Genomic DNA, 16,223 nt, shown 5'->3' on the forward strand with positions numbered 1-16,223 from the left:
AGAGAGAGAGAGAGAGAGAGAGAGAGAGAGAGAGAGAGAGAGAGAGAGAGAGAGAGAGAGAGAGAGAGAGAGAACGTCTCTCCTATCTATCAGTCTGGCAGAGTCGCAGAGAGCATTTCCGGTACGATATCACTATGGGACTGACACAGGCAGCGTGTCCGTCTGCCAGCTGCCACAAAGCGTGTCTTAACAGAACGTGTCCCGCCAACGAAGGGACTACCGGCATCGGTTCCCTTCAGGTTCATCATCCCTACTTGGCAAGACGACGAAGCAGACATATCTCTGTGTAAACATGTGTCTAAAACGGACTTCCTCAAGCTGTGATCGGTAGAGAGATAACTTGCACATCCCCTCATCTATTGGGAGGTTAAAGCAGTGATTTGTTTGACAAGTGGTTTTGCATTTTTATGTGATTTCAAGTGTCCGCATTTATTTTGTGATTTGAGAGGTATAAAATAACTGCAGTGCATATAATTGGGTTTGGATTTTTTACTATGTTTTATGCCTCTTTTTTTAGAATGCAAGAAAACAATATGATATAATAAAACCGTTCTGCGAAACAAAGTAACCCAGATGAATAACCACCCAAACAAAGTAACCCAGATGAATAACCACCCTTATGTCCTCACCCATTCACATGAACAAAGAGAAGGACAGTTTATCTGAAATAATAATTGAATTTAGTGATAACGTGTTACGGTAAAATGCCGGTACACATCTCAGCAACAAGATGAACGCTAGGTCAATACTAAGCTACTACAAAAAGATATAAAAAATCAAAACATTTTCTGTATCAGAAATAGGCCTAGGTCCAACGGCGTCTTAACGAAAAGGTGAGTTTTTCTAACATTTAATTTGTTTTTCTTTATTTGCTTAGATAGAGCATCGTAATAATGTATGTTTAAACTTATGGACGGTACACAGTAGACTCTCAATCTTGGTATACTGTGCTCGCGAAGGACCTATCAACTTTATGCGAATGTGCGGAAGTAGACTGGCTTTTACAGTTTGCTATCTTTTAGAAGGGGAGGCGGGATTTTGATGGAAATGCCACATTTTCGATCTGAAATTTTGTGATCTCCTTTGGCCTTACGGTTTCAATTATTGATTATGTAGTTGATTATAAGTGTGCTCTTGTATTTACCTATGTTAGCTTGTTTAGATTGGGTAAATCGTGTTGATATGAAATTTAGCTTTGTTTGTTTATATTTTTTTTAATCATTTGTAGTATCATAATTTGACGTTATTGTCAATCGACGATGAAGTAAATTTAGCTAATAATAGTTATTATTATTATTATTATTATTATTATTTTATGTGTGTTTAACGACCAGTTCCCTCCTTATGGAGTTCATTATAGTGTGTCTGTATCCTTAATTTGTTTTTTAATTATGAGAAAATGTCTACACTAAACTTGTATACGTGTCTACATAGTGTACAGTATACTGTAAGCACTATATGACGATGATTCTTTCTCTCTCTCTCTCTCTCTCTCTCTCTCTCTCTCTCCTCTCTCATATATATATATATATATATATATATATATATATATAATATTTTAGCAAAACCCTTTAACCTTAATTGCTTCCATCGTTACGATAAAAAAGGTCTAGTGAAATGAAAGTCTGTTGAATATTTTTCATTTGCATATTTATTTTATGAACAATACTGATATATAAATATCAGAGGAATCATTGAAGTTGTCGACATGTGATTTCACATTAATCCTCGCCCACCGCCAAATCATTTTTAGACTTGGGTTTTTAAATTGAGTTTCAACGAAAAGATTCCGTAGTGAACCAGAATTTATTATGGATTATATTTTTTTTCTTTTGAAGTTTTTATTTACCGGATGTTGATAGCAACGAGTTATCGTATGTGCTACACATTCGCAGTTCGTTATGGCCCTTCTTACGTTTTTCTGTCCCCTACAGAATGAATAGAGACAGAACCATTATCCTGTCATTTTCGCATCTGTTCAACCCCGTTGACAAGCCGAGGGATTCCGTTTCCCCCTCAGCAATGAATAATTTCACATATTCTATAGCTGTCAGCTACGGGCTGTTATAAACAAGAGGTCGTTGCAGGCAACATGGCCAGGTATTCTTCAACATCATATAACCGCTTTGGTCAAGTCTAGCCAGTGTCTGGGCTAATGGCGGTGGATAGAAGAAATATCTTTATTAAAATGATTAATCAACTGTACGTAATGGTGATTATGATTTTGTGGAAGTGAACATTGTCAGACCTAATTTGTCGCAGGTAACTTAAGACTATGTCAGATTTAGGAGTAGAAACTTATGTAGATGTTTGGATGTTGAAGGTTTGTTTCTTTTATTGTTATGAAAACTTGGCATAACGCCAGACCCTAAATAATTTTTTATTTCCATATCCGAGATTTAATCAGTAATTTACTATAGACTTCTTTTATTACCCATTTTTGAAGGGTGCGATGTTCACTCAAATTGTTTTCCAGTATAAGTAGATTATGAATAGCATAAGTAGATATATAGTTTCTTATGTGCATGATAGATATCTTTTAATAGTTTTGCTTAAAGCATTAAGAGAAACACACTTAACTGAATGTGATATCCGAGATCAAGGCATACAGAAAGGCCCAACTTACAAATATTCGGAGAGACAAACACAAATTCAACTGAAAATAATAGACGAAATAAAGAATACTATATCATTCAATATAGTAAGCATAATAATATTTGTATTAACCTAATATCTATTTGATATGAAACCCGACTTTTTGTTGACCTTTGTAGCTGGAAATCATAGGCATGGGGTTTAGTCTACACATATCCTTGGTCAAAATTCAACTCGCAAACAATTCCACTTACAAAGAGCTTTTTGAAACCAATTACTTTGTAAGTTGAGGACCTTCTGTATACTCTTTTGATTCAGCGCCCAATTACTTGTCAGCATAGACCGGGGACTGAGGGGCAGATGCAATACTCTTTTATTTATTCTTATGATGCAATGGCAGGCTACGCCCTATGCTGTTTCCATTATTTGTTATCGTTTGCATGATGCTGCAGCTTGTAGATGTGTTAACAGATAAGCAATTGAAACAAAGGGCTAATCTTATTCAGATAGATAAGGACGATTGTTATTTATTTCCTTTCATTTCTTCCTTAACTTGAAATTACATTGGGTCAATGATATTATTGAGGCGGTTTTTGTTGCGCCAGAGTATTAAGTTATTTGAAGATATTTTAAAGCTGTTTGGATTTCTATTTGAAAAGAAGACATTATAAGAATCACAATAACAGGCGATTTAAGGATAATGTTTCCATTTGGTAATATAGATACCTGTTGTTGTGGTTCAATTGTGGTAGTCTATTGGAAACGTTCCTGCCGGATGGTCTTTTGGACTTGTGTTCGAGACCCTCTAAAACTCGATAGTTTCTTGTAATGTCTGCGACTCACCAACGTTGTGAGCTAATGATGGGGGTTGGTTTGAGGGAGCTAATAGATCTGCCTGATGAGTCATGAGTAGTCATTGCCTGACTCTCCGTGGCCCTACCTTAGGTGGAAAGTTGGCATGGAGACCCATATGTATATATGGTCAATCTCTAGGGTATTGTCGCTGTCCCTTGCCTCCGCCATTCATGATCAACCTTTAGTAGTGACGTTTTAGGGTTATGTAAAAGTGATAATGACAGGTTACATCAACATCATCATCATCCTGGTTTAGTTTTGAGTATCCCTTAGATACATATTTTACTAATACGCCATGTCGAATAATGAAATGTCAGCTTTCTGTTCCATGAAATCACAAAAATATCTTTTATGTCGATCCGAGCGTTAAGGGTTGAAAATAGATTTATTTCTTGACAAGACAATAGAGACCGTTAATCTGTCATGACAGTAGTTTCGTTGTTTGTTAACGAATTGGTAAAACTGATAAATGAAAGGCCGAAAGGGCCACTTCTATTTTGTCTCAGATATCGTGCGTTAATAATATGTAAATTATTACTATTAACAATTATTTAACCAACCGAGTTCGAAAAGCAGGGTGCTATAAGCCTAATGGTTCCAACAGGAAGAATGGCCCAGTGAAGAAAGGAAATAAGGAAAAAAGATGGAATATTGTGGGGGCGTGTACCGTCATTTTTTACTACAACTAGCGACGTTACAGCCTTATGTGCGAGATGTTCAGGTACGACATATTGGCTAAGTAAGATTCCTAAGTTTACTTTGATATACGGTATATATATATATATATATATATATATATATATATATATATTATATATATATATATATGTACATATATATATATATATATATATATATATATATATATATATGTACATATATATATATATATGTATATATATACACATATATATACATATATATATATATATATATATATTTATATATATATATATATATACAGTATATATGTATATATACATACACACATTATATATATATATATATACAGTATGTATATATATATATATATATATATATATATATGTACATATATATATATATATATATATATATATATATACAGTATGTATATATATATATATATATATATATGTACATATATATATATATATATATATATATATATATGTACATATATATATATATATATATATATATATATATATATATATATATATATGTATATATATATATATATATATATATATATATATATATATATATATATATATATATATATATATGCGGGGTTTTTATGCTCCATCCATGCGTAATTTATTGTCTCGTACTTAATCATTTTAGTTAGCTAGAAGGGGATTCAGGGTATCTTGTTTTATGGTGTTGAAGTTTTTCCATTTTATACTAACCAGTTCTATCTTATTTTTTTTTCTTTCGTTATAACTTAGGTGTGACATTTAAACCTGATGTTCTCACCTTTTAACAAATATCTTGAATGAGTTAACGCACGTTTGAACCAGTAATTAAAGAGAGATAAATTTAGGGGGTATGACTGCAAATAAGTTGAGCATTTATTCTTGCATATACAAGCACTAAGAAATCACAAACTATATATGCATATACAGATGTAATATGTACAATGCAATAATTTCAGCTAGATCTCTATTAAGGGATTCAGCAACCCCTGATCTTCATTCAGGAGATGGAATTGTTGCAAAGGGAGTAGCATCATCTACACATTACATCCAATATTATAGTTTGTCCTTTCATCCTCAAATAATCTGGAGTGGCTTGATCCTAATTGAGTTGTTAGGCGAAAAATTTTTTTTTTCCTAATGGCTGCAATTGCTGCATAGATATTTGGTTTCAGTAACCAAAAGAAATTTAGGGAGGGTATTTGTAGGCCAGTTGCATGAAGGGAAAATCTTAGAAGCAATAAGCTGGCTAGATGAAATAGTTATTAGTTTTAGATTTTGTAATCTAGTAAAAAATACTATTAAAGAAATAGAAATTCCTACGCCTATTGACGCGAAGGGCCTCGGTTAGATTTCGCAAGTCATCTCTATCTTGAGCTTTTAAATCAATACTTCTCTATTCGTCATCTCTTACTTCAAGCTTCATAGTTCTCAGCCATGTAGGCCTGGGTCTTCCAACTCTTCTAGTGCCTTGTGAAGCCGAGTTGAAAGTTTGGTGGACAAATCTTTCTTGAGGGAGTGCTAAGAGCATGCCCAAACCATCTCCATCTACCTTCATCGTGATCTCATCCACGTATGGCACTCGGGTAATCTCTCTTATAGTTTTATTTCTAATCCTGTCCTGTCATTTAACTCCCAATATTCTTCTGAGGGCTATGTTCTCAAATCTACAAAAGCTGTTGGAGATTGTTTCATTGTCATACCATGACTCATGTCCATACAGTAACATTGATCTCATTAAACTGATGAATAGCCTGATTTTTAAATGTAATTTCAGGCGATTTGATTTCGAAATTTTACTTAACGTAGTCATTATCTGATTGGCCTTTTTCAATCTTTCACTAACTGTAATTCTAAAAACCCTGTATTGTAGACCATAGTTCCTAAATACTTAAATAATTCTACCCCATCGATCCTTTTTCCTTCCTAAGTTATTTCATCTTCCATTCCATATTCCGTTGTCATCGTCCTTGCCTTTCTTTTATTTATCGTAAGCCCAACCTCCTGTGATGTCATTGCAAATCCTGTGGTGTGTTGATATTAAGGACAGCATCATCAGCATATTCTAGATCTCCTAATTTCTTATTACCAATCCATTTCAATCCATCTTTACCCTTTCCAACTGTTCTACGCATTACAAAATCAATGAGGAGGATAAATAACATAGGTGACAACACATTTCCTTGGAATACTCCGCTGTTCACTGGAAATTCTTTTGATAGGACTCCACTGATATTAGCTTTGCACTTGTCATGTTCATGACCAGGGCACCAGCCACCCGTTGAGATACTACTGCGAGAGAGTTATGGGGTCTTTTGACTGGCCAGACAGTACTACTTTGGATCCTTCCCTCTGGTTACGGTTCATTTTCCCTTTTGCCTACACACATAGCGAATAGTCTGGCTTATTCTTTACTTATTCTCCTCTGTCCCCATACACCTGACAAGTGACAAGACTGAGATTACCAAACAGTTCCTCTTCACCCAAGGGGTTATTGATCTGTAATTGTTCAGTGGCCACTTTCCTCTTGTTAAGGGCAGAAGAGACTCTTTAGCTATGGTCAACAGCTCTTCTAGGAGAAGGACACTCCAAAATCAAACCATTGTTCTCTAGTCTTGGATAGTGCCATAGCCACTGTACCATGGTCTTCCACTGTCTTAGGTTAGAGTTCTCTTGCTTGAGGGTACGCTCGTGCATGCTGTTCTGTCTTGTTTCTCTTCCTCTTGCTTTGTTAGTTTTTTTTATAGTTTATATAGGAAATATTTATTTTAATGTTACTCTTCTTAGAAATTTTATTTTTCATTGTTTCCTCTCCTCACTGGGCTATTTTCCCTGTTGGAGCCCCTGGGCTTATAGCATCCTGTTTTCCAACTAGGGTTGTAGCTTAGCAAATAATAATAATGAACAGACTTAATCAAATTCACATATTTAAGAGTAATTCCATAACAACGAAGGCCTCTCCAGAAAATGGCTGGTTCACATTATCAAAGGCTTTTTCGTAGTCCACAATTGCCATCAAAAGGGGATTTTTATATTCTATGCATTGCTGTACAACATATCTCAAAAGGAAAACTTGATAAGTGCAAGTTCTACCTTTTCTAAATCCTGCTTGTTCATCTCGGCTTTTCGTCAATCTTTCTCTCTTGTCTGTTGAGAATAAGCATGCTATATATTTTCATAACAACGGACGTAAGTGTGATGCCTCTGTAATTATTGCAATCAAGCAGGTCTCCTTTTTTTGTCAATTTCTCCAACACTCATAACTCCCATTCATCAGCTTTTTCCTTATCTTGCCACATTATACAAAATAATCTTGTAAGCATTCGGTGGTTCACTTCATTTTCAGACAGTATCATCTCGGCAGTTATTCCATTGTAACCAGGGGCTTTCCATCTCTTGAGTTTTTTAATGATAGCTTCGACTTCAAACACACTGAATTCATTCATGGACACATCTAAGTCTTCATCAGCTTTAGTTATATCAGTCAAATTATCCCCTTCGTATCTCCTATTCATAACCTCAATAAGGTGTTCCATCCAACGTTGTCTTTCTTCATCTTCTGTTGTTATAACAGATCCATCTCTTTTTGATGGGTATATTTATCTTCTTTGCCCCTGTAGAGATTTCATTAATAATTCTATGAGCGATTCTTACACCACAGCCTCTCCCTGAATTCATAGCTTTGTCAGCCTCATCTGCTTTCCTTTCTAAATATTCTCTCCAGTCATTTCTTTTGACTTCACCATCAATACTGGTATTAGTGTGCTCTACCAAACTTTCAACAATCAATGTTTGTCTTTGTTGCCTTTTTATAGTACCCTAAGTATCATTGGATATCCATGGCTTTGTTCTTGTAAATACATGTCCCAAAATTTCACAACCAACTGACTGATATGTGTTCTTAATGTAACACCATTTTTCATTAATTTTCAGCTCTTCGTTTCTTAAAGTCTCTATGACTGAAAATCGATTCCCACATACAATTGCAAATGTTTCGCTGTGTTAATTTTCTAGAAGCTTAGTTGCATCAAACCTAGGTATTTTATCTACATTTTGATGGTTGCTCTCAGTTTGAATTTCAGTGTGGCGTCGAGGAGCTTGTGATCACCACCCGTATCTTCCCCTCTATAGCATATTACATTTCTCAGAGTTATCCTTCTCTCTTTATTAATAGCTATGTGATCAATTAGATTTTTGTGTTTGCCACATGGTTAAGTCCATGTATTTTGTGGATGATCTTGTGCTGGAAAAGAGTACCTCCAATGAAAAGATTATTGGTTGAACAGAAGCTTATGAAATGTGCTCCATTTTAATTTTCAACTTTTCCAAGACCCTCAACACCCATCACATTCTCCATACTTTGATTATTCTTTCCAATTTTAGTATTGAAGTCACCAATCACAATTTTCATATCTCTCTTTCAGATCTCAACTATTACACTCTGCAATTCCTCATAGTATTCATCTTTCCTTTCAGAAGGGAAATAATTTGTTGGGGCATAGCAAACTATAATATTCAGATTGCACTGCTTTAATCTAAATTTTGAAAATAAAAATCTACTATTTAGAGCTTTCCACTCAGTTAATTCCTTTTCTGCTCATAGTGTCATCATCACTATTCCTACTCCTTCTTTTCTAACTCCATTAATTCTTCCTGAATATATATATATATATATATATATATATATATATATATATATATATATATATATATATACATTTATATATACTGTATATAAGTGTGTTTTTGTGTTTATTAATGCTAAATTAATTATTGTGATGAAGTGTCCAGGATCGAAGTCTTTGGACACCCATGATGATAGGTGAGAGGAAGCTTATTACAGGTTCTTGTTTTTTTTTTTTTTTATACCACAAGCTGGTCTTCTTAATGCTAGTTAACTTCTATAACATATTTACTTTTCTGGTCTTAATTGATTATTCTTTTAATCTTTGTTTATCATAAACGATATCGACGTCAATGACCTTCGATGTCAGGATGTCAGAGAACTTTAAATCATTCATTCATTCAGCTATAAAAATGTTTTTCTTTAAGACTTATTGATGTTTATTTTCTAATTCAAGTTAATTGAGGTATATTTTAAAGCTGTCTTGGTTTATTGATTAATCCTGTTGGTAAAATTTAATCAGTTGATTATTCCTCTTGGTGAAATTTAAGCAGATGATTATTCCTGTTGATAACACCGAATCAGACGCAGTCTCTTTGAATCCTCATTAATTTGAGATACAGGTGCATTTTATATGGATCTATTCATGCAAGTGATTCAGTGTCATCTTCATATCCGGCTTCTTCTTCACATGGGTCGTGTCACTTTCGTATTTATACCGTCGAACACACTGGCTTGGCAGGAGGCGAATTGTCTGCTCTGATTTGCAGTCAACTTGTAATAACATTCCCCCATCTAATCTTCATTATTGCCGCAAAATGTCAATTCTCCCATACGCAAGAGAAGGAATGCTAAGCCATTTTCTTTTGTCTAGGCACGAATTAAATGTGAAGCTAAACAAGCAAACACGATTATTGGAGCAATGTCTTCTTGACATCCCATTCCAGGCTTGGGTAAACCCCTTCTTGCTCCCGCCTAGCGTCTCTCTCCTATCCCACACACACACACACACACACACACACACAGCCTTCAATTTCCATTCGATTCCACTCCCTTTCCCAGAATATTTCGTTCCCCTTGTGTCTCTTGTTCTGTGGCAAGTGGGTTCCATTATGCTTCCTGCTTATTTCATTTGTCTTCGCTCATGTTATTTTGTTCTCTCTCTCTCTCTCTCTCTCTCTCTCTCTCTCTCTCTCTCTCTCTCTCTCTCTCTCTCTCAAGATGGTAATTTGCACCGCGTGCTGGAATGTCGTGTTTGTAAGAAGTGCCTGGAATGGCAAAGGCACCATTCCATTGTAGTCGAAAGGAGGACCGGCGATTATGTTTAGGAAGGGGGAACGGGAGACTGACTCTCTCTCTCTCTCTCTCTCTCTCTCTCTCTCTCTCTCTCTCTCTCTCTCTCTCTCTCTCCTCTCTCTCTCTCTCGTAGAATACCCAATGTAAATGTTAGATTTATCATCATTACTGTTGTTATTATTACTCTCTCTCTCTCTCTCTCTCTCTCTCTCTCTCTCTCTCTCTCTCTCTCTCTCTCTCTCTCTCTCTCTCTCTCCCCAGGCTTTTAAGAGACTTAAGATGACCTTTAAGGAAATTATTTTTTCCCCTGATTTTGTCAAAATTTAAGAGAGAAAATAGTCACTAATCCGCATCTTTTCTTTTAACTTACGGAAAGACATGTGAAAATGCCAATAACATGAAAATAACAATTACCATATTTACTTAGGAACTATGACAACTCCAAATGGCTCCATTAAAATTGCTGTACTGTTTCAAGTAAATAAGGAAACTTGCAATTATATTACATACTTGTACATCACAATTCCGACCTCTTATCCATTTGCATATTTTGAAGATGCCAGTGGAATAGACAAACAGATGCTTTCATTTGTGAAATGAAATGAAAACTAAATTGAATTGGGCGTAACTCGAAGAGAAGAAAGGACGCTTAAAGAATTTAGAGAAGACAAGCACTGGGAATTCCACATCGCGGATGTTGCTAAGAGCAAAAAAGAAAAAAAAAATGATCGTGTTTGCGCGAATGATTTGATGTTATGTTGGATCGCCAGCGTTATTGTGTTGTATGTTATGTATTTCATGCTTCCTGTGTGTTTATATTTTTCATGGTTATTTAAATACCATAGAAATATTACTATACTGGTGTAAGCGACCTGTCACAAAGGAGGGCTAAGCAATTAGATAGATGTGCATACACACATGCATCCCCTCTCACCAGGGTGTGTCTACTCCCTTTCCCCCTACCCGAGGGACGGGTGGAGTTAGCATGACCGGATATATATATATATATATATATATGTGTGTGTGTGTGTGTGTATATATATATATATATATATATATATATATATATTTATTTATTTAATTATTGTATTTGATATCTGAGTCTTCTCTGTTGGTACTTTTTTCTGCTCTGTTTCTGAGCTGAACATTGCAAGATGTACTTAGTGTATTCTTTATGTAGTCGCCATTAACAATAATGCTCGATGAAGATATATCAGTATTTGTAGTTAGTCGTGTGAGACAGCTTGAGAATTCTAAGCGAGAAAGTCTATACAACAATCTCCCACCGAAAGACTGAAGATATTAAGGCTTTTAAGAAGGCACTAAAGACTTATTTGTTTTCCAAGTGCTTTGATAATGTGGATTTGACATTTAACACGAAATACGCTTTGTGATAATTGAAATGCTTAAGAATATATACGATAAACATATCTTGTAGGTCCTTTAGTGCGTAGGGTTCCCTGTGTAATAGGCAAGAAATCAACCCTTAAATTACGTAAAATAAAGGTAATATTCCTCCCCTAATCTATCCATAATTAATGCCACCCATTGATGAGGTTCGCTGTGAGGAAAATTGGTTATAAAACATTTATATCGATAAATATTTCTTATATAATTGAAATAACCAAAGCGGTGAATTTCATCTTTCATTCATTTTTATTACAATATCCTGATTTTTTTTCTTCTTGTATTTGTTAAATTAACACGTGGTAGTACCTACTAAGTTTAGATGCGAGATAAATGTTTTTCTGTTTACGCGCCTCTAATTGGGCAGCAAAGAGAGAATTCCGAAATTGATCTCGGCTTGATGTGTTGCCGGAAACAAAGCAATGAAAACGTCTTAAAGGAATGGAAGGAATTCCCAAGTGAAATCCATTCATAGCCTCCCTCTCTCTCTCTCTCTCTCTCTCTCTCTCTCTCTCTCTCTCTCTCTCTTACACACAAAGGAAATGTGGGTCAAGTCATCACAAAGTTGTTCGTTTTCCATAAGGAGATTTCTGTTGGATTTTATTCTTAAGGAAATGTTTGTCTCCTTCCTTTATCAACTCCCAATATTTATAGTTGTTCTCCAGAGATTTGAGTATATTTCTTTGTATTAATTTCCTCGCAAAGTTATTGTACTTTTGAGTTTATCCCGAAGGAGTTGGGTATTCAGAAGTGATATTTGTGTTTTTCGTGGGAAAAATGATACTATTGCATCTAATTCACTATATTTTGTCTGGTAGAAACCGCTGTTGTAAATAGATCCTGTTTTTTTAGCACTGCGGTATCTTTTCATACCATGGTGAATTTTGAAAACTCATGGGTTTTGAGGTGTGATTTTTTACTGGATGTTTATACAGTTACCAAGGCGTTCCTAGTGAAGGTTCATTTAGGATTACTCACCCGTTCCTTTGCTATGAAACTTATTGACCAATAATTTTCCTTTCAGTATGTTGAAAGCTTATGCTTGGGAATTGATGGTGATATTGTCAGTTTTATATATCGATAGACGTTAGAAAAATTTTGTCATAGTAATATTAATAAATATGCTTTTTTTAAATTGGTTCGTAGGTGGTAATTAATTTAATGGCATGTGATGGCCTATTGGAAACGTCCATGCCTGACGATCTGACGGGCTGGAGTTTGAGTCCTGCTCCAGCTAGATAGCTTCTTGTAGTCTCTGGAGCCTCGTCATCCTTGTGAGCTAAGGATGGAGGGTTTGGGGGAGCCTGTTGGTGTATCTGGTGAATCATCAGCAGCCTTTATCTGGCATTCCCTGGTCCTAGCTTGGGTGGAGAGGGCCTATGCAACTGATCTCTATGGTATTGTCACAGTCCCTTGCCTCTGCCGTTTATGAGCTGAATTTAAACCTTTTGCTTGCTGTGTTGGATATATTAGTCATTGGTCAGTCGAGTTTTGTCTTATGTTGAACTGATTGTTTGATGTAAAAAAGAAGACTGACTGGTAGATCGATTGTTGACCAAAAGTTACTTGATTTTTGTTGTGTCCCCAATTGGTGTATTGGTAAAGATATTCGGATAAATCTCCAGCTTGAATCTCAAAAGTTTATTTTATTTGCTAGCAATAATTATTGCATGGAATAAGATTTTTACCAACATCATATAAAGTAAATATTAAAATGCATTTTATAAAAAGATACCTTATAAAGGCACGTGCAGGTAGCTGAAAACTTAAAAAAATATCAAACATTAATTGAGCATATTGATTTATAGATACTTTCAATCTGAACATACAATTTTTGCCATGAACTGAATAAATATTCTTTTAAAGGTGTATCAGGCGCTGAAGAAAAAAAGTATCTCAAATAAAATAGGTTTAATTGTACAGTTGATGCTTACTATAATGATTGACGGTACACAAAATATGACCTGGAAGAAGTTTAAAATCGGTAGATATTTAGGTAATTAATTTGGTTTACTATATCCACGTCTGCCATTACGATGCTTTTGTCTTTTGAAAGAAAAGATATTTCTTGTGAAATGAACCATTGAGTTACATTTCTGAGAATGGCTAGGCTCACCGAAGGTGATCTGAGTTGCAGAAATTGGAGCAACCTAAAGTAGGGTGTGAAATTAATATGGGAATTACGTTGAACTGTTTTCTGCGTGTCTGCCATGTTCATTTTATAAGACTGCTTCACCAAGAAATAATAGTGTACGCGACCCGTCACAAATGATCACTAAATATTTAGATAGATATGCAGACACACGCACTCCCCTCTCACCAGGGTATTACTACCTCTTCTCTCCCGTACCAGACGGGCAGGGAGAGCTGGCCGTGACACACACACAAATATATATATATAAATATATATATATATATATATATATATATATATATATATATATATAAATAAGGCCTCAGACAAGTCGTTCCACTTGCGTCTTTTTATGTCCTTTCTACGCCAGTTCACACAAACAAACGTTCTTGCTTCATCAATCCATCGTCTTCCCTTTCTTGGCCTGCTTCCTTTACAATCTTTAAGGACCCATTCTGTTATCAATAGTGTCCATCTATTATCTGTCATCGTCATTTTATGTCCTGCCCATGTCCATTTCTTTTTTTTTTTTACGTTAGAATATCCTTTAATTTAGTTTGCTCCCGTTCCATGTTGCTTTTTTATGTCTTTTAGTGTTATTCCCTTCATTATTCTTTCCATAGCTGTCTGAGTTGTAACTAGCTTACGTCCTCAGGCTATAGTAAGGCTCCAAGTTTCTGACGCATAAGTTAAAACTGGCATGACCATCTGATTGAATACTATTCTTTTTAGAGAAAACTCTCTATCCCATTCTTATCCTTCTTATAATTTCTATCTCATGTACTGGGGAAACACTTATTGTGTGTTCAAAGAACGTGTATTTATTGACAATCTCTTAGACTCGAGAGGATCGTCCATAACTCTTATTTGTTGGCGCTGCATTTCCATTGAACATTATCTTAGTTTTACTCATATTCGTTTTTAGTCTTAAATTCTGCTTTGTCTATTCAAATCTTTTATCATCGTTTGCAAATCCTCCTACGATTTACTAAACAGAACTATATCTTCTGCAAATCTCAAGTTGTTAAGGTATTCCTCATTAATATTAATGTCTATATTTTCCCAATCTAAATTTTTAAAAACCTTTTTAGGCATGCTGTGAATAATTTAGGAAATGTTGCTAGTAGTCTCCATCCTGTTTCAGATGCTTCCGTATCTTTTATATGATAAATTTTGAAACAAATACGCAATATATGAAAAAGTGTAATTTTTAATTAATATTTGTATAGCCACAGAGATGTTACTTCTGAATGTTCATTTGTGGTTGCTCACCTATTCCTTTACCATAGAACCCATTGACTCATAATTTTGAAAGCTGTATCTTTATGAGATATAGCCAAATATCTTTACTAATACACCAATTGGGTAGGCTACGCGACAAAAATTGAGTCAATAATTGTCAACAGATGACCTGCCAGTCAAGTCATTTTGACATCAAACAATCATTTCCACATACGGCAAAATTCGACTATCCATCATTTCCACTTCCCAATCTATTCAACACGGCAAAAAACCAAGCTATTTCATTAATTTCCACGAGGTAGACCAATTCAAAACAAAGACCATATATGTATATATATATATATATATATATATATATATATATATATATATATATATATAGAGAGAGAGAGAGAGAGAGAGAGAGAGAGAGAGAGAGAGAGAGAGAGAGAGAGAGAGAGAGAGAGCAGGGACTTGCTCTATTATATAAGGAAGATAAATATTTTTCGGTTTGATTTATTGTGTATTTTCCGCTAAACGAGTATCAGTATATCTAACGTGGTCCACTGTAGTTCGGGTCTTTGCAGCATTCCTTCAGCCCCAGTTGCACTTATTTTATATCCCCCTACTTTAGACTACCTCCGTTCTTGCTTCCTATCTTTCATATTGCTGTTCAGTCCCTTCTAAGTTTTATTTCGCTGTACAACTGTTGAGTTTTACTCTAGATGCCCTTGTTCGTTGAATGGGCTCACAGGTCCCAGCGCCGGTACGAGTATATATGGACTCTTAAAACTGTATAGGTCGCCCATGAATGGCAGAGGTAAGGAACAGTGACAATACAGTGGCAGATCAATGCCTTAGAGACTGACCATATTATGTATGTAATTAGTGCCCGAACCCCCCTCTCCCCCCAGCTAGGACCAGGGAGGGCCAACCAATTGCTGCTGGTGACTCAGCAGGTAGACCTATAGGCTCCCCCAAAATCCCTATCCATAGCTCATAAAGATGGTGAGGGTGCAGACATTATAAGAAACTATCGAGCTCGAGAGGGTCTTGAACCCTAGTCTAGCAGATCGCAAGGCAGGGACGTTTCCTGTAGATCGCTACAACCCTTTAACCACATAACACGTGAATTTTACCATCTTCAACAAGGGCTGTGTTTTGCATCGTTACAAGATAAACAGTTCATGAATACATCAACCCATGGGGTGAGTTGGTCTTTTTACCTCTGTTTAGGAACGTCTGCGAAATAAAAGGTTACTTGGTACCGACTCCCTTTAAAATTGCTTCCTTCCTGCAGAGAAAGACAGGTGTATTTGTAGGGTTTTTTATTCAAGTTTGTACTCGTCGTAGTTCGATGCATTTAAGCCCTATGTTTTATTTTCATTAAGTAGTTGTTTTATTGTTTCTACAC

The 16,223-nt window shown here is 35.4% G+C and overlaps 1 protein-coding gene across 3 annotated transcripts in view; it reads left to right on the forward strand.

Moving 5' to 3' along the window:
* Positions 1–593: 593 nt before the first annotated feature.
* Positions 594–16,223, forward strand: part of LOC137616494 (monocarboxylate transporter 9-like) — a 287,290-nt gene continuing 271,660 nt past the window's right edge. For all 3 annotated transcript variants that reach the window (XM_068346307.1, XM_068346309.1, XM_068346308.1), the window contains exon 1: positions 594–833. The gene's annotated coding sequence lies outside the window, so the exon portion shown is untranslated. The remainder of the gene's footprint in view (positions 834–16,223) is intronic.

This window comes from Palaemon carinicauda, chromosome 22, assembly GCF_036898095.1.
Source record: "Palaemon carinicauda isolate YSFRI2023 chromosome 22, ASM3689809v2, whole genome shotgun sequence".
Taxonomy (NCBI): Eukaryota; Metazoa; Arthropoda; class Malacostraca; order Decapoda; family Palaemonidae; genus Palaemon; species Palaemon carinicauda.